The following is a 24830-nucleotide window of genomic DNA, read 5'->3' as shown; positions in this document are numbered from 1 at the left end:
TGTAGCTGGAATTGCTATTAACTCTGGGAGCATTAAAGAATTTAATGACGGAACTTGATAGAAGTTGGCAAGCTGGATGTAGAGCTCTATCCCTCATACAGAAAGCTGAGATTAATTCAAGTATTTTGGACATTGTAACTACCTTTTATCATTATCTATATAGCCTACATTATTGGAACAGGCCAATTCTAATTTCATTTCTCAAAGAGTTCATAAAAATCACGGAATTGACACCAAGGGAAGATTTTACAGCCCACTTTCCTTTTTTCCCTTTAAGGAATCTATTTCCCTTTATCTACTGACATTCTTTTCTTTTATGCTCATATGAATAAATTGGAATCAAAAGAGCTTCATTCAAGAATCTCTGCACATGATCAATTATCTTTTTTCCATGTACTTAATACAGTTGTTTGCTTTTATGTGATAGTGGCAATCACAATTCAGATAGTGAATTGGCCAAAGCTTTGAAAATAACTTCTGAGATAATGGGCTAGACACAAAGGACTACACAACAAGGGGAATAAGTATCCTTTTATGACCTTTTCATAAGAACTGTAACAGGTAGAATTCTCAGATTTATGCCTAGAGAAATTGAATTCACTGATCTGAAAAGAGAAGTATACAATTCCTTTCCACCAGGATCAAGTCTTGGAAACTTGACCGGCTTGGACTGGATTGCAGACTCAGTGAAACCACAGTTGAGACCACAGAAGCTAGAGGTGGATTGGTGGTCCACACAGAAAGGTCAGGTGTGCAACTTAGTATTGATTGACCTGAGTGGTTTAGCTTGCAAAAAGAGAAGGCAGAGAGGGGGCATGATAGCTGTTTTCAAATATCTGAAGTACTTCCATATTGTAGCGGACTTATTTTCCCTTGTCTAAGGTGGCAAAACTAGAACCGATGGGATGAAACTTCAAGGTTCAAGACACAGAGTAGATCTATATATGTAAAAATGGCTGTGTGTATATGTGTGTATGTTCCAGCATAACTCTGGAATGCCTTAAGCAATTTCAACCAAACTTGGTACACAGATGACTTACTCGCTGGAAAAAAAATACTGTGGGGGTAAGATACCCCTAACACCTTTTGGGGTGTGTATTCTGTTAAGATACAGACTGTTGTGCCTTAAAATGACTTCTACTGTACTGCCGTAAAATGACTTATACTGTACAACACAGTGAAGTTGCCATGGTAACAGCTTCACAATACTTCACAAGGGGGCTCCATTTGGTAAGGAGGGAAATCCAACATTAGAAATTACGTTTGGTCTGGATATTTCCCCCCCTATAAATAAATACCCGGGCAACGCCGGGTTATCAGCTAGTATAACATAAAATCTTTATTGTTACTTTTTTCTGTGAACACACTGGCACACATTAAAAAATAAAACCTGAGGAACTAGTCTTGACTGTAAGGTAGATCAATCAATGGAATAAGTTACTACACGGAGTGGTTACTACATGGAGTGGTTTCTTTCCTTCAACTGGAGTTTTCAAATAAAAGCTGAATAGTCATCTCTCTGGGATGGTGTAGTGACCCTTACCATGTGTTGGATTTGATAACCTTTGAGATCTCCTCTGATCCTATGAGTTCATGAGTCTATCATGGTGACAGTATCTGTTCCCAATTATATGTGATTTATCAGTTACCAGTAAGTCTTTTTTTGCTGACGTTTGATCTGATACCCATTGTCAATGCACCACTTAATGCTTTTAATGATTGTAAGTTGAGAGCTACTTAATATTTTATAATATATGTCACGGTGGAGACTTTCTGTTTTTAACAGCTCAAAGCTGACTTTTTACATAAACATTTCCAAAATCGTTATCAGTTTTGTAATCAACTGCTTTAAGCTTCCTTTGGGGGCAGGAAACATATGAATAAATATATGGAGGATTGCAAATCAAGACATGCAATTAGTTACATCTAACTATATAGAGAGACAGACAGGCCTAATAATCAGATGAAAATACGCAGAGACATACACACATACACATTTATGAGGAAGAGAGCAATGTCAAATCAGGATTAGCAATCTGCGGGTGGTAGAAAATTCATTTACACTCATTTCAGCTCCAAGAACCATCTAAGGCTTACATTACAGGTTGCCAAAAATGGATGGATATATATATATATATAGATATAGATATAGATATAGATAGAGATAGAGATAGAGATAGAGATAGAGATAGAGATAGAGAGAGATAGAGATAGAGATAGAGATAGAGATAGAGATAGAGATAGAGATAGAGATAGATATAGATGATATAGATATAGATATAGATATAGATAGATATAGATATAGATATAGATATAGATATATATTCGTCACAAGAGACCATCCAGACAGAAACCCAATATTTTTACTGTTGCCTTTACTGTTGCACAAATACAACACACACACACACACACACACACACACACACACACACACACACACACATTGTTGTATTTGTGCTGATAAATAAATAAAGGGAGACTAGTATAGATCTATTTCAAGCTATTTAGCTCTCCTCAGCTAGCCATACCCTTACTGGGATTTGAACCTGGGCTATATTACATACTAGACAGACTTCTTAGCCATTAGGCCACAGGCTCTTATCCATTATCAGCGAAACCAGAGTGAAAGGTATCTATTAGATTTTTACAACCCCCAGTATGCCCAAATATGGGAGGAAGATCACTACTTCCATTCTCTGTCCTTCGGCTCGTCACAAGAGACCATCCAGGCAGAAACCCAATATTTTTACTGTTGCCTTTTTGTTACATTTTGTTGTATTTGTGCTGTATTTGTAATATATATATATATATATATATATATATATATATATATATATATATATATATATATATATATATATATATATATATATATATATATATATATATATATATATATATATATATATATATATATATATATCTTGTATTGTTTGCCTTTTAGAAATCAAGAGAAAGGTTTTGAGAAAACACGTGATTGCCTATATTCTTGGCCTGCAAGTTTCTTAGAGAAGTTTTTATTTTTATTCTATGCAAGGGGGGATTGGAATGAAAACTATTTCATTTCTTTTCAATATTCCATCCAGGAAGTTTCTCTTCCAGAAATTTCTTCTGAAGGGACCTTCTGTTCTATGGGTTGATTGTTCTCACTGTCAAAAAATGTCTGCTTATTTCTAGATTGAATCTCTCCTTGATCAGTTTCCATCCATTATTTCTTGTCTGGCCTTCAGGTGCTTTGGAAAATAGCTTAACCCCCTCTTCTCTGTGGCAGCTCCTCAAATACTGGAACACTGCTCTCATGTCTCCCCTGGTCCTTCTCTTCACTAGACTAGCCAGGCCTGGTTCCTGCAACCGTTCTTTATATGTTTTAGTCTCCAGTCCCCTAATCATCCCAGTTGCTCCTCTCTACACTTTTTCTAGAGTCTCAACATCTTTTTTTATAATGTGGTGATCAAAACTGGATGCAGTACTCAAGGTGTGCTCTAACTAGAGCAGGGGTCCTCAAACTTTTTAAAGAGGGGGCCAATCTACGGTCCCTCAGATTGTTGGGGGGGCAGACTGGCTGGGGAGGAGCATGGCTATGTAGTCATGTGACTGGGTGGGCGTGGCCAATTTAACAGTCCATTAAACAATGCACACAAATTAAATGTTAATTTGTTTTGCTCCTGTGGGTGTTTTATTTGCTTTTGTTTGCATGTTGCTCTTTTGATTGACATTTCTTTTTACTAGATCGTTTTTTCAGTTGTTTAGGAGCCTATTGGTCCACTTCAGGAAACGCAGTTTTGCAGCAATTCTTCTCAGCCCCAAGGAGCTTAAGAAATCTCTGTCTGTCTGTCAGTCTGCCTGCCTGTCTCTGTCTCTGTCTCTGTCTGTCTCTCTCTCTCTCTCCCTCCCTCTCTCCCTCTGTCTCTTTCGGTGTCTATCTTCTGGAGGTGGGGGAGATGAAAAACTGGCTATTTTCACCTTTTTTTTGGCTCCTGGGGCATCTGTGCACCCCATTTTTCACTTCCCCCACCTCCAGAATATCTCTGCAGGCCAAAATTGTTGGCCTTATCTTTCAGTTCGAACCTGCAGGACTCATGAAGTCTTGGGCTCAGCTTGTAGGAAGTTAAAACCTATCCCCCTCCCAGAAAAATGAAATATCCTAGGAAATGTTGAAAAGGCAGAATATTTCTCTGGATGTGAAAAGGGAGAAACATTTTATAAAGACAGAATAGCTTCCTGCAGCTTCCTGCCCCCACCCACTTTGTCAATGGGCCGTTAAGGTAGCCAAGCCAGTCCCTTTACATAATAAATAATTCCCCCCTTCACTCCAGGGGGATGGGATTAAGACATGAGAATATTGGCCCTTTACGCAACTCCCCGCATGGCATCTGAGAACTCAAGCAAACCTGGATTCAAAACGCAGCCTAGAGAGTTGCCCCTGCATGGCTCCATGGGAGTCTGACAACCAATCAGAATACAAGATCAAGAACAAAGGCCAGAGAGGGCATAAAACCAGGGAATTTCGGCATCTCCGCCCTCCCTTCTCTTCTCCACCAACATTGAAGCATGTGATCACCTTTTCTGTTCAGGACTAAAGCCATGTGATCCTGCCCACCATTAAAACCATCTTTCCAAGCAGCCCCCATTTCCCCACTTGGAGCCGAACCCAGAAGGACATTTCTTTCAACAAGCTGAAGTGTGGGCAGGGAAATGTTGGCAGAGGCAGCCTCATCCTATGTGGGTCAGATTAATGGCTTCTGTGGGCTGCATGCGGCTAGCGGGCCATAGTTTGAAGGTCCATGTACTAGGCCTAGAGCTTTAGAGTGGTATTAGTACTTCAATTTCTGTCACTACCTGCAAATGTTCCATGTCCAAAAATTCTCCAGTAGTTGGTTTTTTCCCTAGTTATTCCTATTCCATTCGATGTGGAAGAAGCTTTTGAAATTTCTTCAGCAGCTCTCAAAGGTTGTTTTTTTTAATTCAATTTTCTTTGCTTCCTTAATATTCCTCAAATCCTCCCAGTTCCATTCCTGGGTTCATACATACTTCAGGGTCACAATACAGTTTCTTTGAGTCTGATTTAATAGTATGTGTAGATCCAGCTTATAGTTTATTGAACAATAATATAATAAATGAGCCAAACTCGTAAACTGAGCTTGTATATTTTGGCCGGTTTAAAAGGGTATTATTTTTATTAACACAAAAACCTTCGCCATCTTGGCTCTCTGGAGCACATCAACTTAGTTCTGTGTGTAGATGTGCAGAAAGAAGTGTCTTTCACCTGAAATGCAAATATGGCTAGATTAATGAAATATTGGTCTCTCTGTGAACTATGCTAATCTATTTCCACCGGAATGCTGGCCAAGTTATTCTCCATTTATTTCAACTCAGATCTTGTAAAGGGGAAGAAAAGTCTCCAAATAATTTGTTTCTAGCCTTGACTGCCAACTGATCATGGGCTTGAGATATCTGAAAGGTGAGTTTCAAGGCAGCTGAGATGTTTCCATGGTCTCAAAGGGGCTTCTTATTTAAACATTTCATTTCCAACTTTGCACTTATATTGGGATTAATTTAAACTGACACTGCTGAAATCAATCAGCTACTTCATTACAATTATACAATAACAGAGTTGGAAGGGACCTTGAAGATCTTGTAGTCCAACTTCCTGCCTAGGCAGGAAACCCTATACCATTTCAGACAAATGGCTATCCAATGGCATTATAAAGTGGCATTAACACTTCAATGATCTTCAATGGAGCTTTGAAGCAACCATGAATATTAGATCCTTAAAAGACAGGGGTTCTTGCAATTAAGTCAAGGTACTTTACCAATCACAAAAGAGATGATTTTTCATCAGACTCCAGATATTTGTACTGACACTTTGCCACTATGACATCAAGTGAAAGCAGATGCCAAAAAAGCCAACACAGTTCTAGGCTGCATAAACAGAGGGATAGAATCAAGATCACGTGAAGTGTTAATAACACTTTATAATGATTGGTAAGTCCACACTTGGAATACTGCATCCAGGTTTGGTCACCACGATGTAAAAATGATGTGGAGACTCTAGAAAGAGTGCAGAGAAGAGCAACAAAGACAATGAGGGGACTGCAGATAAAACAATGAAGAAAGGTTGCAGGAACTGGGTATGTCTAGTTTAATGAAAAGAAGGACTAGTGGTGACATGATAGCAGTGTTCCAATATCTCAGGGGTTGCCACAAAGAAGAGGGAGTCAAGCTATTCTCCAAGGCACCTGAGGGTAGAACAAGAAGCAATGGGTGGAAACTAATCAAGGAGAGAAGCAGCTTATAACTGAGAGAAATTTCCTGACAGTTAGAACAATTAATCGGTGGAACAGCTTGCCTCCAGAAGTTGTGAATGCCCCAGCACTGGAAGTCTTTAATAAGATGTTGGATTTGTCTGAAATGGTATAGGGTTTCCTGCCTAGGCAAGGGGTTGGACTAGAAGACCTCCAAGGTCCCTTCCAACTCTGCTATTATATTAGCTTACAAACAAAAATAATAAGTAACTGAGCTCTTTCCTTTTTTTCCTTTTTCCCTTTTCTCTTTTCTTTTGATTTTAAATTGCAAAGATCATGTTTTGATTCTGCCTGTTTACTCCTTTGGGAGGGAAATGCTTTCTTGTTCTGAGATCGCTCATTCTGAGTCAACGATGTCAACCAAACACAGCTCCTTTCTTTGTTTAAACTCTACCATCTCCAGAGATTCCAATTTCCTTCCAATTTTTATCCTTGCAGCCAATTTTTAACTCAGTGGCTTATACACCAGACAAACTCCTCTCAGTTTGTATCTCCCTTTTGGATTCTGACCTAAGCCCTCTTCCTCCCTTCTCAGGCTATCTCCTCCTGCAGTTTCTACTGCTTACCCTAGCAATTCTGAAGATCTCATTTCGTCTTATTCTTTTAACAGCTGCATGAGTTTCTAGCATCTTGTCATAGGCCAAGTCCTTTGCCCACAGCTTCTAGATCATTTCAAGTTCTAATGCAGTGAAAGAAAGTATGTGCTCCCCAATCCTTTGGAAACTTCAGGGTAAGGTGACCAGATTTTAACATTGGTAAAGAGGGACACCATTGACGTGGGTGGGGGTGGGGTTCTTGATTAAGAACGTCTGGTCACCTTAATTTAGATGCCCCTCAAAGGCAAAACTCAGGGGGCTGAATTCTGCAGGGGGAGGAGTAAAGTGGGGAATTTGAGGGGTAGCCCAAACCTATTTGGCAACTCTTTATGGACTTTCTGGTGACATTAACACTGAAAAGATTATGTTTTATGGATTTGTTTGTTGATAAGAGCTTGAATTTGGGATGTATATTTTTAACCTTAGAGGGGTGTGAAGAATCACTAAATTTGTTTATAATTCTTGCAATGAAAGTTAGAAATTACATCTTTATTTCTTTTCTCTTTCACTATTACATTCTTTTTATTTTTAGTGCATTTTTACTTTTTATTCTTTTCTTTCTTTACATTTAAATTGTATTATAATCAAAATTCTTAATAAAAATTATATATACGCACACACACATACACACACACAAGTAATTCTTGACTTACAACCATTCATTTGGTGATATTTCAAAGGAATACTTTGAAAAAAGGACTGAAAAAAATGACATATGATTGTTTTTCATATGGCCACTGCAGCATCCCCATAATCACATGATCAGAATTCAGGCATGTATTTGAGACAGTTGCACTGTATTGGGTTCATGTGATCACCATTTCTAACCCTTTCCAGCCAGCTTCCGACAAGCAAAGTCAATGGGGAAGCCACACTCGCTTAATGACCTCATGATTCACTTAAGAACTACAATTATTTGTTTAACAATGATGGCTAAAAGATTGTAAATTGGGGAAAAATTCACTTAGCCAAAGAAATATTGGGCTCAATTGTGGTCTTAAGTTGAGAACCTTATGTTTGTCTGTGTGTGCCTGTTTTGCAGGAACAATGGAAAATTATTCCTTGAGGATATGCTTTGCAGTCACCAATTTGTAAAAATAGATTAAACTTTGAGTATTGCCTCTTACTTTGCAAAGGAAAAAATGAATTCAATAGTGAAAAACATACTCTATGCATGTTGAAATAGTCTACTTATAAACCATGATTGTTTGAACTCAGCTAATTGCAGTTTATTGAAGAAACCATAATTAAGCAAACAAATGGAATACAGCTATTATTTTTCACAAAGGAGTACTACGAAGATAAAATGAAAGAGTAGGAAGAGGTAATTGGCAGCTCTTGGAGGAAAGAAAGGAAATAAATATAAGAAAGAAATACATTTTTAGGCAGCAAATTCTCCTGAAAGCAAATAACTTCCACTGCAGCTAAAATTCATGTTGGACAGCTGTGACACATAAAATTACATATCAACCTAGTCCAGCCTAATGGGTCATGTGAACACTGGCTATGCGATTAGTTTCTGTTCATTCTACTGTACATATTCAGAAATTTAGGTTATCTAAGCGAAAAATGTAAACAGCTGAATTTTGTATAGCTTGTTTACATATAACACCTCATAATTTGGCAATGGCTCTTCTAAAAACAAGAACAGGTTGCCAATAAGTTGCCAAACCTGAACACGGCCTGTTGATTAAGATCAAGAATGGGTGGAGTTTCTATAATATAGATGACCTTGACATTGTTTGAAAAGGATCTCTTTCATTTAGTGAGAGATGTCATTTCACTGGTACAAGAGAAGCATCAGACAAAACATTTGAACTTTTGCTTTAACAACCCCAATTACCTTTACACACCAGGAACTAGAATTTCCCTCCAAAACCGATCCCAAGCATCGGCATTAAATGGTAAACACAGGAACAAATGAATCTGGAGCGTGCAACATACACACAGGCAACGTGCGCAGGTCTCTACCCAGAGAATGATTATGGGCCTCTGAAGAGAGTCAACCCTAAATATTTAGAAAGCCTCCCTCCACCCACCAGCAGGAAAAAGAAAAGAAAGAAAGCCCCCGTGGGGTTGGGGGAAAGACCGCACAGTTCCTTTAGGATGGTCAAACTCTGAGGGCAGAACCCCTAAGGTTGACGGTCTTTGCTCCACGCCATTCTCTCCTGGCCAGTTTGGGAGTTGCCGGCCGTGCACCAGCTGATCGCGGCCCCTCCTATCCAGGGAAAGGACCGTGGAGCCGGCCCTGCCCATATCGGCGGGGCGAACGAGCTATGTCAGAGTTACAGATTTCGGTGGAAGAGCTCAATGAACTGCTGGCCAATAGCAGCGGCTGTTACAGCCTCCCCAGCGCGCATAGCAATGAAGTTATGATTAGACCCACAATCGTGCTTCTCCCCAGCGTCAATTAGACCAGTCAGAATTAGATTGCAAAAATTCAGACTGCCACTAAATGGAAACAGTATTATTAAAAAATCGGGACTTTTAAAAAACGCCGCGGGACGCGGGACAAATTGTTCAAAAGCAAGACTGTCCCGCCAAAAGTGGGACATCTGGTCACTTTACTTTAGGGGGGAGGAATTTCCACTTCTTCTTCTTCTGATATTAGAAAGTTGTTATCACATGTGGGAGAGAGAAAAGGGAGAGGAAGAGGAGGAGGAAGAAGAAGATGTTTTCAGCAGTACAACCCCCTGATTTCATAAATCCTTCTAATCCTCATTCATCCTATTTTATCATATATATTCAATAAAATTGGAACTTTCATGTGCCTGTGCTATAAGTATCAACCAATCAGATGGACAAAATCTGTGTGTATTTGCAAAGAGGAAGTAGCTTAGGGGCACAAAGAACATCATTTCCAAATCTAAAAGAACATGAAAAGCATTCTCTTCTACTTAAAAATTAAGTTGTGTTACGTGGCTAGCTCCATGTGTTCTTTTGGGAGGGAGATCAGAAAGTTCATTGGGATGTGCTGCTTCGATAAACACAGCCACCTCTGATCAAACAGAATGATAATGGATGATTGGATCTTATTGGATATGTCCCTCCAAAATGAGAGTCTGAGAGATGTCAGACTTCAGATCTGTCATGAGCTGCTGATGGTGTTCTGTCACCATTTGCCTGTAAGTATGACAGCTACGATAAATAGCCATCTGCTGTTTCTATATTTATTACATTTGGCAGAGAAGGAAAAATAGGTTTTCAGGTGGTTGTGTGGGTGTGAAGGATGACGATTTTATTTCATTTTGTGGCTAAATAAATCCATTCCTAGGAGACCTTAAAGAGGGGTCTCCAACCTTGGCAACTTTAAGATTTGTGGACTTCAACTCCCAGAATTCCTCAGCCAGCAATGCTTCTGGGAGTTGAAGTCCACAAGTCTTAATGTTGCCAAGGTTGGAGACCCCTGCCTTAAAGGAAAGGTTCTAATCATGAATGTCTTTGTAGTGTCCTCTATCACTTGGTTTATGCTATCCAAACTGCAGACTCTTATTTTATGTGGGTTTTTCCCAAACTCCAAAACAAATGCCCCAAATTAACCATCAAGTCTCTATTTCCCTCTGTTGCAAAGCTTTGGAAATAAATATCACAATGTTTTAATGAAGGAAGAAAAATGATAATTTTCTTTTCCATAATTTCATTGAGGAATGTTCAATTTGTTTTAATTTTAATGCCTGTAGAAATCTTTCTTTCTTTCTTTCTCTCTCTCTCTCTTTCTTTCTCTCTTTCTTTTTTTCTTTTGCTATCCCTTCTTAATAGATTATATATTTAAGCTGCTGTTTTGTTTTTATAGACATTGCTTTATCAAAAATAGATCTGGCCATAACACATAATTCAGATGATCTTTCATTCTCCTAAGAAAGTTGGAACTTCAGATCTCTACAGAAAGAATGCTTCTAAGTTATAGCTTTATTATTTTGATAGAACAATTCGACTAATAATAACTCAAAGGACTAGGGTGACATGAAAGTAGTCTTCAATATTTGAGGAGCTGTCACAGAGAGGATGGGGTCAACTTATTCTCCAAAGCATCTGAAGGCAAGACAAGAAGTAATGGATGGAAGCTTATATAAGAGAGATCTAACCTAGAATGAAGGAGAAATTTCCTGTCAATGAGAACAATTAATCAGTGGAAGGGCTTACCTCTAGAAGGTGTGAGTGCTCCATCAATGGAAGTTTTTAAGAAGTGTTCTGACTGAGGCTTCCCCAAAAAGCATGAGGCAGAGTCCTAGTCCTGACAAAACCCCTTTTATTGAACTCCTCTCATTCACATTCAGCAAAGGCCTGGCAAACAGTCTTTCAAAGGAGTATTTATGACCACAGACCTTATCTATCTTGGAAAGCTGCCATGTAAATATTTTCCAAATGAGGCGCTGTGCAAGGAAAGACTGGGCACAGAGTCTCTGAGATTCACAGACAGATCTTCACACTCCTGAAATGAATCTAACGACTGAACAAACAATTTTTTTCCTGCAAAAGCCCACTCCCCTTTCACTCCTCTATTATTTCCTTTGTGAGGGGCCAATCACCTTCCACCTGTGACTTTACTACCAAGTCTTCCATAATTTCTGAGTTGTTCTTTTCTTCTGGCAGCTCTGCGCATGTGCACCCTGGGAACAGGCTCTTGCTGTTCCTCTACCTCACTGCTGTCTAGCTCCGTAGGAACCTGATCACTGCCAGACATCCTCGGCCCCATTTCTGCCTCCAACGCAGAGCCCTCGTCCTAACCTTCCCCAGCCTCCAGGACTGGCCCATGCTCCTCCCCAACCTCTGATGGCCACTGACAGGCCACAACAAGAAGAGATTGGACAGCTAATTGTCCAGAATGGTGTGGGATCTCCTGCCTTCAACAGGGGCTTTCTATGAAAAGACCTCCAATGTGCTTTCCAATTCCATTAGTCTGTTATTCTGTTACTCTGATGCCCACCTCTTTGAGGAAAAAAGGACCTCCAAAAGACACTTAATAAATCTCCCACTGTAATGAATGAACACATTAGTATTTATAAATTCATGGCAACTGGTACTGCTCTTAAAGACTGATTCTCCTTGCGTTTACTGCTGATTTCAGCAAGAGTGGCTTTCAAACAGAACTAAGAATGGATGGGAAATGTGATCCATCAGCTTTTCTAGGTGACTATATTGATTTCAGTGCTCGAAAATATTTCTTGATGCTTAATACACCAACACCTGTACTTTTCAGAAGGGGACAGGGGTCCCTTTGCAACGTATAAGAAGTCACACAGAATTGGGCATAACAGGGACAATGAAGAGTTCTTAATGGCCAAAAATATATGTTAGGATGAAAAAACCATTTGCAAAATTTAAGTGTCCTGGGAAAAGGGCAAAAAAATCCTCTAATATAGGAAGTTCTCAACTGACAACAACAATTGAGTCCAAAACCTCTGTTGCTAAGTGAGACATTTGTTCAGTGAGTTTTGCTTATTTTACAACTTTTCTTGCCACAGTTAAGTGAACTACTGCAATTGTTAAATTAGTAACATGGCTGTTAAGTGAATCTGGCTTCCCCATTGACTTTGCTTGTCAGAAGGTCGCCATTACATGACCCCAAGATTCTTGAACTGTCATAAACAAGAGCCAGTTGCCAAGGCTCCAAATTTTGATCCATGACCACAGGGATGCTACAATGGTCATAAATGTGAAAAATAGTCATGTCACTTTTTTCAGTGCATTGTAACGGTCAGTAAATGAACTGTCAAGGACTACCTATGTTTGGAAATATACCATATTTTTTGGAGTATAAGATGCTCCAAAGTATAAGACGCACCTAGCTTTTGGGGAGGAAAACAAGAAAAAAATCTGCCTCCCAGCAATTTACCTCCTTGCAGCAAACAGCAAACAGTCGGTTTCAGTTTCAGCTTCAGCACAGCCTGATTAGCACAAGCAGCTGATTGCCGGTTGGATCGGCCTCCCAATGATCAGCTGTTTCAGGCTACAGGGATTGCCTTAGCCTATTGCCACCTCCGTGCACCCCATTTTTGGACTCTGCATCCTGTTTTCAGCCTCCGTGCGCCCCATTTTCCGGCTGTTCCAGGCAGCAGGAATCAGAAGGGGCAGAAAATGGGGTGCGTGGCAATAGGCAATGGCAATCCCTGCAGTCTGAAACAGCTGATGGTTGGGAGGCCGATCCAACCAACCATCAGCTGCTTGTGCTAATCAGGCTGTACTGAAGCTGAAGCTGAAATAGGCTGTTTGCTGTTTTCTGCAAGGAGGCAAATTGCCAGGAGGCAGAGGTCAAAGTGTGGGGGCTGGCAGGAGGGCGGGGACCACATTTGGTGTATAAGATGCACCCACATTTTCACCCTCTTTTAGGGGGGGGGGGAGAATGAGTCTTACACTCCGAAAAATAAGGTATACATATGTCTGTGTGTCAATGTGTGCAGAATATTTTTGCCCCAATAAGCTAAATTGATAGAGAAACAGAGCCAAATCAATCTCCCTGATTAAATGAGAAACAAAGAGAATTAAATACAATTGTTCATCCTTTGATAGCAGTGCAATCTCTGCTAGATTCCAGGCCCACCTCAGCTACGAGCCAAATGCGAGAATTGTCTGCGCTACTAGCTTAAGAATCTTGGGCTTTTCTTCCGGCCTTTTGTGGCACCACAGGGAAGCGTTAAGCATTTCAGGTTTCCAGCTGGAGGAAGAAGAGGAAATTATAGCCATCTAGAAAAGTGGAGTCCAATCGTTTTACAAAAGGGGGAACAATGGAAAGAGTGAAAGGGGGGGAAATCCCTGCTGGGAGATAATGGCACTCTGAACAAAATTGCATCACCTACACATTGAAGTCAAGTTGACTTTTTTTCCACTGGAATTCGGACAGGCGGTATCATTACTTGCTTTGTAAAGGCTTTAGCAGCATAATGCGGGCAACAATTTGCACATCGTATTTTGGGTCACAGGAAGTACTCTTTTGCAGGAAGTTTCTACTGGCTGGAAATGCAAGTTTCTTACACTGATCTCTTCTCCAGCTATTGTTCATACCGCTTTATACTGCTAAGCTATTTCCACCGGAATGCTGGCCAAGTTATTTTCCATTTATTTCAACTCAGATCTTGTAAAGGGGAAGAAAAGTCTCCAAATAATTTGTTTCTAGCCTTGACTGCCAACTGATCATGGGCTTGAAATATCTGAAAGGTGAGTTTCAAGGCAGCCAAGATGTTTTCATGGTCTCAAAGGGACTTCTTATTTAAACATTTCATTTCCAACTTTGCACTTATATCAGGATTAATTTAAACTGACACTGCTGAAATCAATCATCTACTTCATTACAATTATACAATAACAGAGTTGGAAGATCTTCTAGTCCAACCTCCTGCCTAGGCAGGAAACCTTATACTGTTTCAGACAAGTGGCTATCCAAAATCTTCTTGAAGACTTCCAGTGTTGGGGCATTCACAACTTCTGGAGGCAAGCTGTTCCACTGATTAATTGTTCTAACTGTTAGGAAATTTCTCCTCAGTTCTAAGTTGCTTCTCTCCTTGATTAGTTTCCATCCATTGCTTCTTGATCTACACTCAGGTGCCTTGGAGAATAGTTTGACTCCCTCTTCTTTGTGGCAACCCCTGAGATATTGGAACACTGCTATCATGTCTCCCTTAGTCCTTCTTCTTATTGAACTAGACATATCCAGTTCTTGCAATTGTTCTTCATATCTTTTAGCCTCCAGTCCCCTAATCATCTTTGTTGCTCTTCTCTGTACTCTTTCTAGAATCTCCACATCTTTTCTACATCGTGGCGACCAAAACTGAATGCAGTATTCCAAGTGTGGCCTTACCAAGGAATTATAAAGTGGTATTGACACTTCACATGATCTTGATTCTATCCCTCTGTTTATGTAGCCTAGAACTGTGTTGGCTTTTTTTGGCAGCTGCTGCACACTGTTGGCTCATATTTAAATGGTTGTCCACTAGGACTCCAAGATCCCTCTCACAGTTACTGCTATTGAGCAAGGTACCACCTATACTGTACCTGTATATTTCGTTTTTCTTGCCTAAATGTAGAACCTTACTCTTTTCACTATTGAATTTCATTTTATTAGATAGTGCCCAATGTTCAAGTTTGTCAAGATCCTTCTGTATCTTAAGCCAATCTTCTGGAGTGTTGGCTATTCCTGCCAGCTTGGTGTCATCTGCAAATTTGATGAGTTCCCCATTTATTCCCTCATCCAAATCATTGATGAAGATGTTGAAGAGTACTGGGCCTAAAACAGAACCTTGGGGTATTCCACTGTATACTTCCCTCCATGTACATGCGGTTCCATTGAGGAGTACACGTTGAGTGCAGGTGGTCAGCCAGTTACGAATCCATCTGGTGGTGATGCTGTCTAACCCACATTCTTCTACTTTATCTAGTAGTAGGTTATGGTCTAACTTATCTAATGCCTTACTGAAGTCCAAGTAAACTATATCAACGGCATTTCTCTGGTCCACTAATTTTGTCACTTTGTCAAAGAATGCAATAAGATTAGTCTGGCATGATCTGTTTTTGACAAACCCATGTTGACTTTTGGCTACTACTTTGTTTACTTTTAGGTGTTCGCTAATTCATTGCTTGATTATCTTTTCCAGAATCTTTCCTTGTATTGAGGTCAGGCTGATAGGTCTGTAGTTTCCTGGATCTATTTTTTTTCCTTTTTTGAAGATGGGAACCACATCAGCTCTTTTCTAGTCCTCTGGTAGTTCCCTGGTACTCCAGGATCTTCGAAAGATATAGTTCAGTGGTTCTGAGATCTCATCTGCCAGTTCCTTCAGAACCCTGGAGTGTAATCCATCCGGTCTTGGTGATTTGAACTCATCTAGGGTAGACAGATACTCACTTACCATTTTCTTCCCTATTTCAACTTGTGTTCCTAATCTGATTTTTGTGGTGCTGTTTTTGATAGATTGGACTCATTTATCCCTTTGTGTAAAGACAGATGCAAAAAATGAGTTAAATAGTTCTGCTTTCTCCCTGTTACTTGTCACCTTCTTGCCACTTTCTCCCAGTAATGGACCAATTGTTTCCTTAACTTTTTTCTTGTTTTCAATATGTTGGAAGAAGCTTTTTTTGTTATTTTTTACTTTTGTGGCAAGCCTTTTTTCATTGTGAGCCTTAGCTTTCCTCACTTTATCTTTAACAGGCTCAGGTTATTTGCTGATATTCTGCCTTAGTTATGTTCCCTTCTTTCCACTTTTTATACTTATCTTTTTTGTCTTTCAATTTGTCAGAGAGTTCTTTATGCAGCTATGCTGGTTTCTTTTGGGAGCTGTTATTTTTCTTCTTCATTGGTATTGTGCTAGACTGGGCTTTTGTAATCTCATTTTTCAAAATTTCAAGCTTCTTGAGTTGATTTCCCCCTGAGGACTCTCATCCATGGAATTCTTCCCAAGCTCTCTCTAAGTTTATTGAAATTAGCTCTCTTAAAGTCCTAACATAACATGAATGGTTGCAGGAACTGGGAATGTCTAGTTTAAAAGAGATAGAGTAGGGGTGGCATGTCTTCCAAAATTTGATGGTCTGTCACAAAGTGGGATGCAGTGGCTCAGTGGCTAAAATGCTAAGCTTGTCGATCAGAAAGGTTGGCAGTCAGCGGTTCAAATCCCTAGCACCACATAATAGAGTGAACTCCTGTTACTTGTCCCAGCTTCTGCCAACTTGTAAAAATGCAAAAAGAAAAATAGGAACCACTTCTGGTGGGAAGGTAACAGCATTCCGTGCACCTTTGGCATTTAGTCATGTTGGTAACATGACCACGGAGACATCTTCAGTCACCGCTGGCCCTTTGGCTTTGAAACAGAGATGAGCACCGCCCCCTAGAGTTGGAAATGACTAGCATATAAGTGCAAGAGGAACCTTTACTTTTACCACAGAGAAGAGGGGTCAACCCATTCTCCAAAGCATCTGAGGGCAGGACAAGAAGTAATACACTGAAGCTTACCAAACAGTGATCCAACTTAGAATTACATGTCAGTAAGAAGATACATTTCATGTCAGTAAGAAGAATTAGTCAGTGGAACAGCTTGCCTCCAGAAGTGGTGGTTGCTCCATCACTGGAGGGTTTTAAGACGAGATTAGACAGCCATTTGTCATGAATGATTTAGGGTCTCCTGCTTGAGTAGAAAGCTGTAGTAGAAGATGTTCAAGGTCCTTCCAACTCTGTTATTCTGTGTTTTAAGATAACAAGAAGTCAGATAGGTAGTTGGGCAATTTTTCTCCATGCTACTTTTCAGTGCTTGATCCTCCCACCCCCCACCCTATGCAGAGCAATGGGGAGGAAAGCAATGGCAAATCTAGACAGCATACTAAAAAGCAGAGATATCATCCTACCAACAAAAGTGTGTATAGTCAAGGCTATGGTTTTCCCAATTGCAATGGATGGCTGTGAAAGTTGGACCATAAAAAAAGCTGAACGCCAAAAAATTGTGGCCTTTTGAACTATGGTGCTGGAGAAGACTCCTGCAAGTACCTTGGACTGCAAGGTGATCAAACCGGTCAGTCCTAGAGGAGATCAACCCTGACTGCTCTTTAGAAGGCCAGATCCTGAAGAGGAAATTCAAATACTTTGGCCACCTAATGAGAAGGAAGGACTCCCTGGAGAAGAGCCTCATGCTGGGAACGATTGAGGGCAAAAGAAGAAGGAGATGACAGAGAAGGAGCTGGCTGGAGGGAGTGAACGAAGCAGTAGGCGTGAGCTTAAATGGACTCCAGGGTAGGGTAGAGGACAGGAAGGCCCGGAGAAACATTGTCCATGGGGTTGCGAAGGGTTGGACATGACTTCACAACTAACAACAAAATACAGAGCAGTATTAAGTCATTTGAATTTTTCTTTGCCAAATGGAGAGTTCTCCATTCAAAATGAGGACAGACATTGTGGAACATGGCTTGCACTCCTCCTTCCGTAATAGCCCTTCTTTCTGCAATGCAGGATTTTCCTTCCTTGCAAGTAGTCTGGTAATGCATGTAACCCTCTTTTGTTCTTAAAGCTTTCTTCCAAGTAAGGGGACGTAAAACTACAAGCTACCAGAAACCAAGCTGGCATGACTTCTGCTAATTAGAAGCTGTAATTAGGTAATTTAGCGGACCAGGGTTTGCTTTAAATACCATCAAGGAAGACAAACATTGCTTTCCTTTTATCAGCAAGTGGTTTAAGCCAAGCCCTTTATTTTTTTTGGCACTGTGATTTAGAAAAAAGCTGCATGGGAACAAGTTGTGAAAACACGATAAGAGCACAATTCAGTTGTGCTTTGCTTCCTTAGTAGTATTTAACCACAGCTAGGCAGACTGCAGCATCCTTGGCTGGGAAGGCCCAGATGAGCTGTGATATTTCTTCTTTATCCTCTCAGATTCAAGTGTACAACTTGTGCTAATTTTGCAGTTTTTAGGCTGTCTTGATTTAAGCGCTATTACTGCATGTCAGAAGAACCACATTCTAATATTCTGGGTCTTCTCGATATGTATCCTTTTAAAGTTGGTGAAATAGATATGTTCTGGTTTGTGCTGAGCGAAAATCAGAATGCACTTTTCATGGATACCTGTTGGGGTGCACCGGTGGCCTGCAGAGCAGAGTTGGACAGTGAGGAGGTTGGGGAGGAACATGGGCCAGTCCTGGAGTCTGGGAAAGGCTAGGACGAAGGCTCTGCGTTGGAGGCAGAGAGCGGGCCAAGGCCATCTGGTAGTTATGTACTGCCTCCAGAGTCTGACATCAACGAGGCAGAGGAACAGGGGGAGCCTGTTCCCAGTGTGTGCATGTGCAGAGCTGCCAGAAAGCAAGAACAATTAAGAAAAAAAGGGGTGACTCAGAAGTAAGGCCTGGAGATGATTGGCCCCTCCCATAAGACATAAAAGAGGAGCAAAGGCACATGACCTTTTACGGGAAGCAATTAGTTCATTCTGGTTGGTTCAAACTCTGAGAAGCTCCCTTTTTACTGTGCTATGTTTGGCCATGCAAAACTAATTGGCAATTGGGCCTCTGGCAGTGTTTCAAGGGAGATAAAGGTGGGGGCTTACCAACATTACCCTGAAAGACTTTGGCAACCCGAGCAGACATCTGTCAGACTCTTCACAGACTGTTTGTGAATCATTACCAGCTGTGAATGACCATAATTCACAGCCGTTTAAATAAAAGAAGGTTTTTGGAACTAAGAGTGTGATTTATGCTTTCTCAGGAAGCCTAGGTCCGAACAATACCTACTCTCCCTGAAAGACAGCATTTTCCATGCCTATCACAAAGAATTCAGTAGAATTTAGAAAAGCAGAAAAGCGGTAAGCAGTACACCAATTAATTAGTGTAGTCTTTATTGTCATTGTACAAAATAAATACAACAAAATTGGTTGTAGCTACCAATTCAGACAAACAAGCTAACAGTAAACAACAGCCTAATCAAGGAACCTCCAAACGCTCCCATCAACATTTATAGGGCCAGCCACTAGTATATAAAAACAAGAGCAAGCCCCCTTCTCTTCTAGCCTTGATAGTGTTACCTGGTTGGGTAGTGAAATGTCTGTACCAAGTATTCCATAGTTCAACTCTGAGCTATAAATATTATCTTCTATTGGTACAATTTTTTTTAAAGGTTGATATTGAAAGGAAATTGTCACTGTTATTTAGGCTTCTTTTCTTCTCCATCCTAGTGTTTTCCCGCTGGTGAAAGGTCGATAGATCAATGAATGCCATTTCATGTGATTAAATGCAGCATTTTGGTCCCTGTTATCCTGTAACAATGCAGCATTTTCTTTGATTGCATTATTTTCATAGGAGACAGATAGCTGTTTTGGTGCACATGAAAAGTAATTAAGGAGAGAAACAATCTAGAACTAAGATGAAATTTCCTGACAGTGAGAACAATTAACCATGGGAAAGTTGAGGATGCTCCATTGCTAGAAGTTTTTTTTAACAAGAGATTGGACAACCATTTGTCTAAATTGGTATAGGGCCTCCTGCTTGGGCAGGGGCTGGACTCGATCACCCAGGTCCCTTACAACTCATGGAATAGAATAGAATAGAATAGAATAACAGAGTTGGAAGGGACCTTGGAGGTCTTCTAGTCCAACCCCCAGCTTAGGCAGGATACCCTACACCACTTCAGACAAATGGCTACCCAACCTCTTCTTAAAAACTTCCACTGTTGGAGCATTCACAACTTCTGGAGCCAAGTTGTTCCACTGATTAATTGTTCTAGCTGTCAGGAAATTTCTCCTCAGTTCTAGGTTGCTTCTCTCCTTGATTAGTTTCCATCCATTGCTTCTTGTCCTACTCTCAGGTGCTTTGGAGAATAGCTTGACTCCCTCTTCTTTGTGAAAGCCCCTGGGCTATTGGAACACTGCTATCATGTCTCCCCTAGTCCTTCTTTTCATTAAACTAGACATACCCAGTTCCAGCAACTGTCCTTCATATGTTTTAGCCCGCAGTCCCCTAATCCTTTTTGTTGCTCTTCTTTTTTTTTGCAAGAAATTTTTATTTTTATTAAACAAAAAAAACACAAACAAAAGGATCATTTGTTGCTCTTCTCTGCACTCTTTCTAGAGTCTCAGCAGCATTTTTACATTGTGGCAACCATAACTGGATGCACTATTCCTAGTGTGGCCTTACCTTACCAACTCTATTATTCTGCTATTCTATTTTGTAACCATGTGTTGTCCCCACAGTTCTGGAGAAGATTTTATATTCCCAGCACCACTGGGAATATAAAATGGTGACCAAGTGTTGCCCAATGAGAAAGGAGCTTACTGCTGATAACACTTGGCAGGAGCTGAAGCTGAATTTGTTGGAAAGAATCTAAAAATAGGCGAAGATAAAGGTTCCCCTCGCACATATGTGCTAGTCGTTCCCGACTCTAGGGGGCGGTGCTCATCTCTGATTCAAAGCCGAAGAGCCAGGGCTGTCCGAAGACGTCTCCATGGTCATGTGGCGGCATGACTCAACGCTGAAGGCGCACAAACCCACCAAAGGTGGTCCCTATTTTTCTACTTGCAAGGTTTAAGGCAAGGCTTTTTTCAACATTTCCCAAATTGAACCTATTGCAGGCGATTTGGTTTGCAAAACAGGTGTTGCACCAGTGGTCTGCAGCCTGTTCATAATGTCCTCCTGTGCCTTCCAAAATAAAAAAAATACGACTGACTTTATTATCGTGCACAGAAGCTCACTTGCTGGTGTTAAAGATGAGTGAGAAATTCATTTGCTTTGTCTTCTCATAAGAACGTGCCAAAATATACATGTATTCAAAACCAGGTTGGAACAAACTTGAGGTTTAAAAAGAAAGGTGGGGAAAAAAGGAAAGCAGACAGATTTTCTCCAACTGGCGGTTTAATCTTGTCTCGAGCAAATAAAAATAGAATTGAGGTTGCCCATTTGGAAAAAGGATTCTATGTATTGATATTTTCATTCCTGATTCAGTTATTTCTTTGCAAAAGGTGGAAAGACAAGGAGAAAAGGAAAGATGACTGTCTTTGTGTCTGTCTGTCTGTCTGTCTGTCTTTGTGTGTGTGTGTGAGAGAGAGAGAGAGGGGGGGAGGGAGAGGGAGAGGGAGAGAGAGAGAGAGATTAGGTACATATATAAGTATATGTATGGATGGATTAATGACCGGTATCAAAATTAGGTTTTCTCAAAATATATAAATTGTTATTTGCAATCTGTTCAAAGTGAGCCTTGTGAAATTAGATTATTCCAGGATATTTCCACACTTAGACTTTCCACTTCAGGAAAAAATAAATTAAAACCCGCAACAAATTGGAAGAAACAAATCCACAGGGTTTCTGTCATCTTCCACATTTTCCAAAGCACATATGACTTGTTTCTCTAGAAAGTTCAATGGTAGAATACAAACCCATTATTAGTAGGTCTAAACAAGGAAGAGTCAAAAGACATGTCAATTTACAATGGATTTTATAAATAATAAGGGAGAGATGCAACCTAGAACTAAGGACAAATTGCCTAACAGTAAGAACAATTAACCAGTGGAACATCTTGCCTTCAGAAGTTGTGGAAGCTCCATTACTGGAAGTTTTAAAGAAGACATTAGATTGCCTCTTGTCTGGAATGTTGACTGCCATTTGTTTACGGTCTCCTGCTTGAGCAGGGGAGTTGTTTGTTTGTTTGTTTGATAAACATGTGCAAGATAACAAGTATAGGTATGAACATAAACATGAACAAAGGAAGTAAATGCAGATAAATGGGGAAAGTAAGACAAGGACTGTAGGCACGCTGGTGCGCTTATGCATGCCCCCTTTACCGACCTCTTAAGAATGGGGTGAAGTCAAAGGTGGGTTCCTACCAGTTCGCACCTATTCGGTAGAACCGGTTCGTCAAATCTACCGAACCGGTTAGAAGAGGTTCCACCAGTGGACCCGGAAAGCAGGCCACACGTACAGAAGAGGTTCCAAAAATTTTTGAAACCCACCACTGGTCCTTGGATATGATTATTCTACACTATCATGCTCATATTTATGAAACTCAGTGCCTCTGTGAAAGGTAAGGATGACTACTGCGTTTGTGGTGCAGTCAGAACATTGCGTGTGTTGAAGTTGTTTTAACGCAAACCAAAGATGCCTTTTAAAAAACAAGTTTACATCATATTCTTATGCATGCCAGTGCTGTGTGTGAGGTAATTTAAGGTGGTTCTGACAAGTGTCGTCGGCATCTTCATATCTGGTCAGATGGGCGGCAAGCCACTCCCACAAAGGAGGCCACACCCACAGAGCAGGTTCGAACGATTTTTCAAAGCCACCACTGAGTGAAGTCCACAGCAGACAGTTTGAGATTGAAGCTGTGAGGGTTTGAGGCTGTAATAACTGAGTCGGGTAGAGCATTCCAGGCATTGACCACTCTGTTGCTGAAGTCATATTTTCTGCAATTGAGTTTGAAGCGGTTTACCTTGAGTTTGTATCTATTGTTTGCCCCTGTATTACTGTGGTGGAAGCTGAAGAAGTCATTGACAAGAAGACATTATAGGAGACAATTTTGTCTACTATGCTTAGATCAAACCGCAGGTGGCATAGTTCCAGGTTGTCCAAGCCCAAAATTTCAAGCCTGGTGGCATAAGGGATTCTATGGTGAGCAAAGGAGTAGAGGACTCTTCTTCTTGTGAAATACCTCTGGATCCGCTCAATCGCGTTAATGTCCGATATATAGTGTGAGTTCCAGGCAGACGAACTGTATTCAAGAATTGGTCTGGCAAAGGTTTTGTATACCCTAGTTAGCAATATAGAGTTGAATACAGGGTTGAACTGGAAGATCTCCAAGCTCCCTTCCAACTCTGTTATTCTGTTAACAATTTAGCTAGAGTTACAAGAAATCTGGGGGAAAAGCATTTGAAATCATTCAGACACTCCACCTTAATGGATTTGCTGTAAATGGCTATTGAACATTCCTCTTCTATTCCTGAGATTCTGTTTTTGCCCTAAGAGCAGCATCAAATAGATCTTATTAAAGTCTGAGAGATTCTTACTGAAGTCTGTGTGATTCTTACTTCTTCCAGCTTAGCAAGCTCACAAGCTGTTCTTTTTTCCTTCCTCTTCCATCTCTGGTTACCAAACTTCATCACCTCCACTGTTCTTGTAGATGAGAAAGTGACAGGGAATAGTGAATTGTGGTTAGCAAAGTTCTTTTTTCAGCATGACATCTTGAAGGGAACATTAAAAGCACCACTGGGAATATAAAATGGTGACCAAGTGTTGCCCAATGAGGAAGGAGCTTACTGCTGATAACAACAGGAGCTGAAGCTGAATTTGTTGGAAAGAATCTAAAAATAGGTAAAGATAAAGGTTCCCCTCGCACATATGTGCTAGTCATTCCCGACTCTAGGGGACGGTGCTCATCTCTGATTCAAAGCCGAAGAGCCAGCGCTGTCCGAAGACGTCTCCATGGTCATGTGGCCGGCATGACTCAACGCTGAAGGAGCACAAAACGCTGTTACCTTCCCACCAAAGGTGGCCCCTATTTTTCTATTTGCATTTTTTAAGATACTTTTGAACTGCCAGGTTGGCAGAAGCTGGGACAAGTAATGGGAGCTTACTCTGTTGCTTGGCACTAGGGATTCGAACTGCCAAACTGCTGACCTTTCTGATCGACAAGCTCAGCATCTTAGCCACTGAGCCACCGCGCCGCTATCTAAAAATAGAGGATATAAAATAAATGCATTGTGGATGTTAGTTCAGTTCAGTTCAGTTTGCTATTTATGCTGATCTTTGATCCCAATGAAAAGTAAATATAGGTAACCCTCAAACGTACGACCACAATTAAGCCTAAAATTTCTGTTGTCATAAGTGATTTTTGCCCCATTTTATGAACTTTCTTACCACTGTTGTTAAGCTAATCACTGCCGTTGATAAGTTGGTAACTTGGTTGTTAAGTGAATCTGGGTTCCCCATTACTTTGCTTGACAGAACCGTCACAAAAGGTGACCCCAACCATCATAAATATGAGTCAATTGTCAAGCATCTGAATTTTGATCTTGTGATCATGGAGATGCCAGAACGGTTGTAAATGTGAAAAATGGTCATAAGTCACTTTTTTCAATGCTGTTGTAAATTTGGTCATTAAATGACTTGTTGTAAGTCGAGGACTACAAATAATTACCGTAAAATAATTTGTAGGATATTAATAGCCCTACATATGTTTCAGTGGTGGGTTTCAATTTTTTTTAGAACATCTTCTGTGGGTGTGGCCTGCTTTGTGGGAGTGACTTGCCGGCCATGTCACCGGGTGGGAATGGCTTGCCAGCCATGTGACTGGGTGGGTGTGGCCAACTTGTAAAATGTGGTAAAATTCACTTAACAACGCTTTTTCTTAGCAACCAAAATGTTGGCTCAGAAACTCTGGCATTGAAGTGTGCAAGACTTAAAGCTGTCAAGTTACAAGACCTTTGCACCCCTAACCCTTTAGAAAAAAAAACCCAGGGGTGTTCAAACTTGACAACTTTAAGACTTGTGGAC

The sequence above is a fragment of the Thamnophis sirtalis genome, unplaced genomic scaffold, assembly GCF_051295495.1.
Source record: "Thamnophis sirtalis isolate CommonGarterSnake01/CBP01778 unplaced genomic scaffold, rThaSir2_p1.2 scaffold_13, whole genome shotgun sequence".
Lineage (NCBI taxonomy): Eukaryota > Metazoa > Chordata > Lepidosauria > Squamata > Natricidae > Thamnophis > Thamnophis sirtalis.
This window is presented reverse-complemented; position numbering follows the sequence as displayed.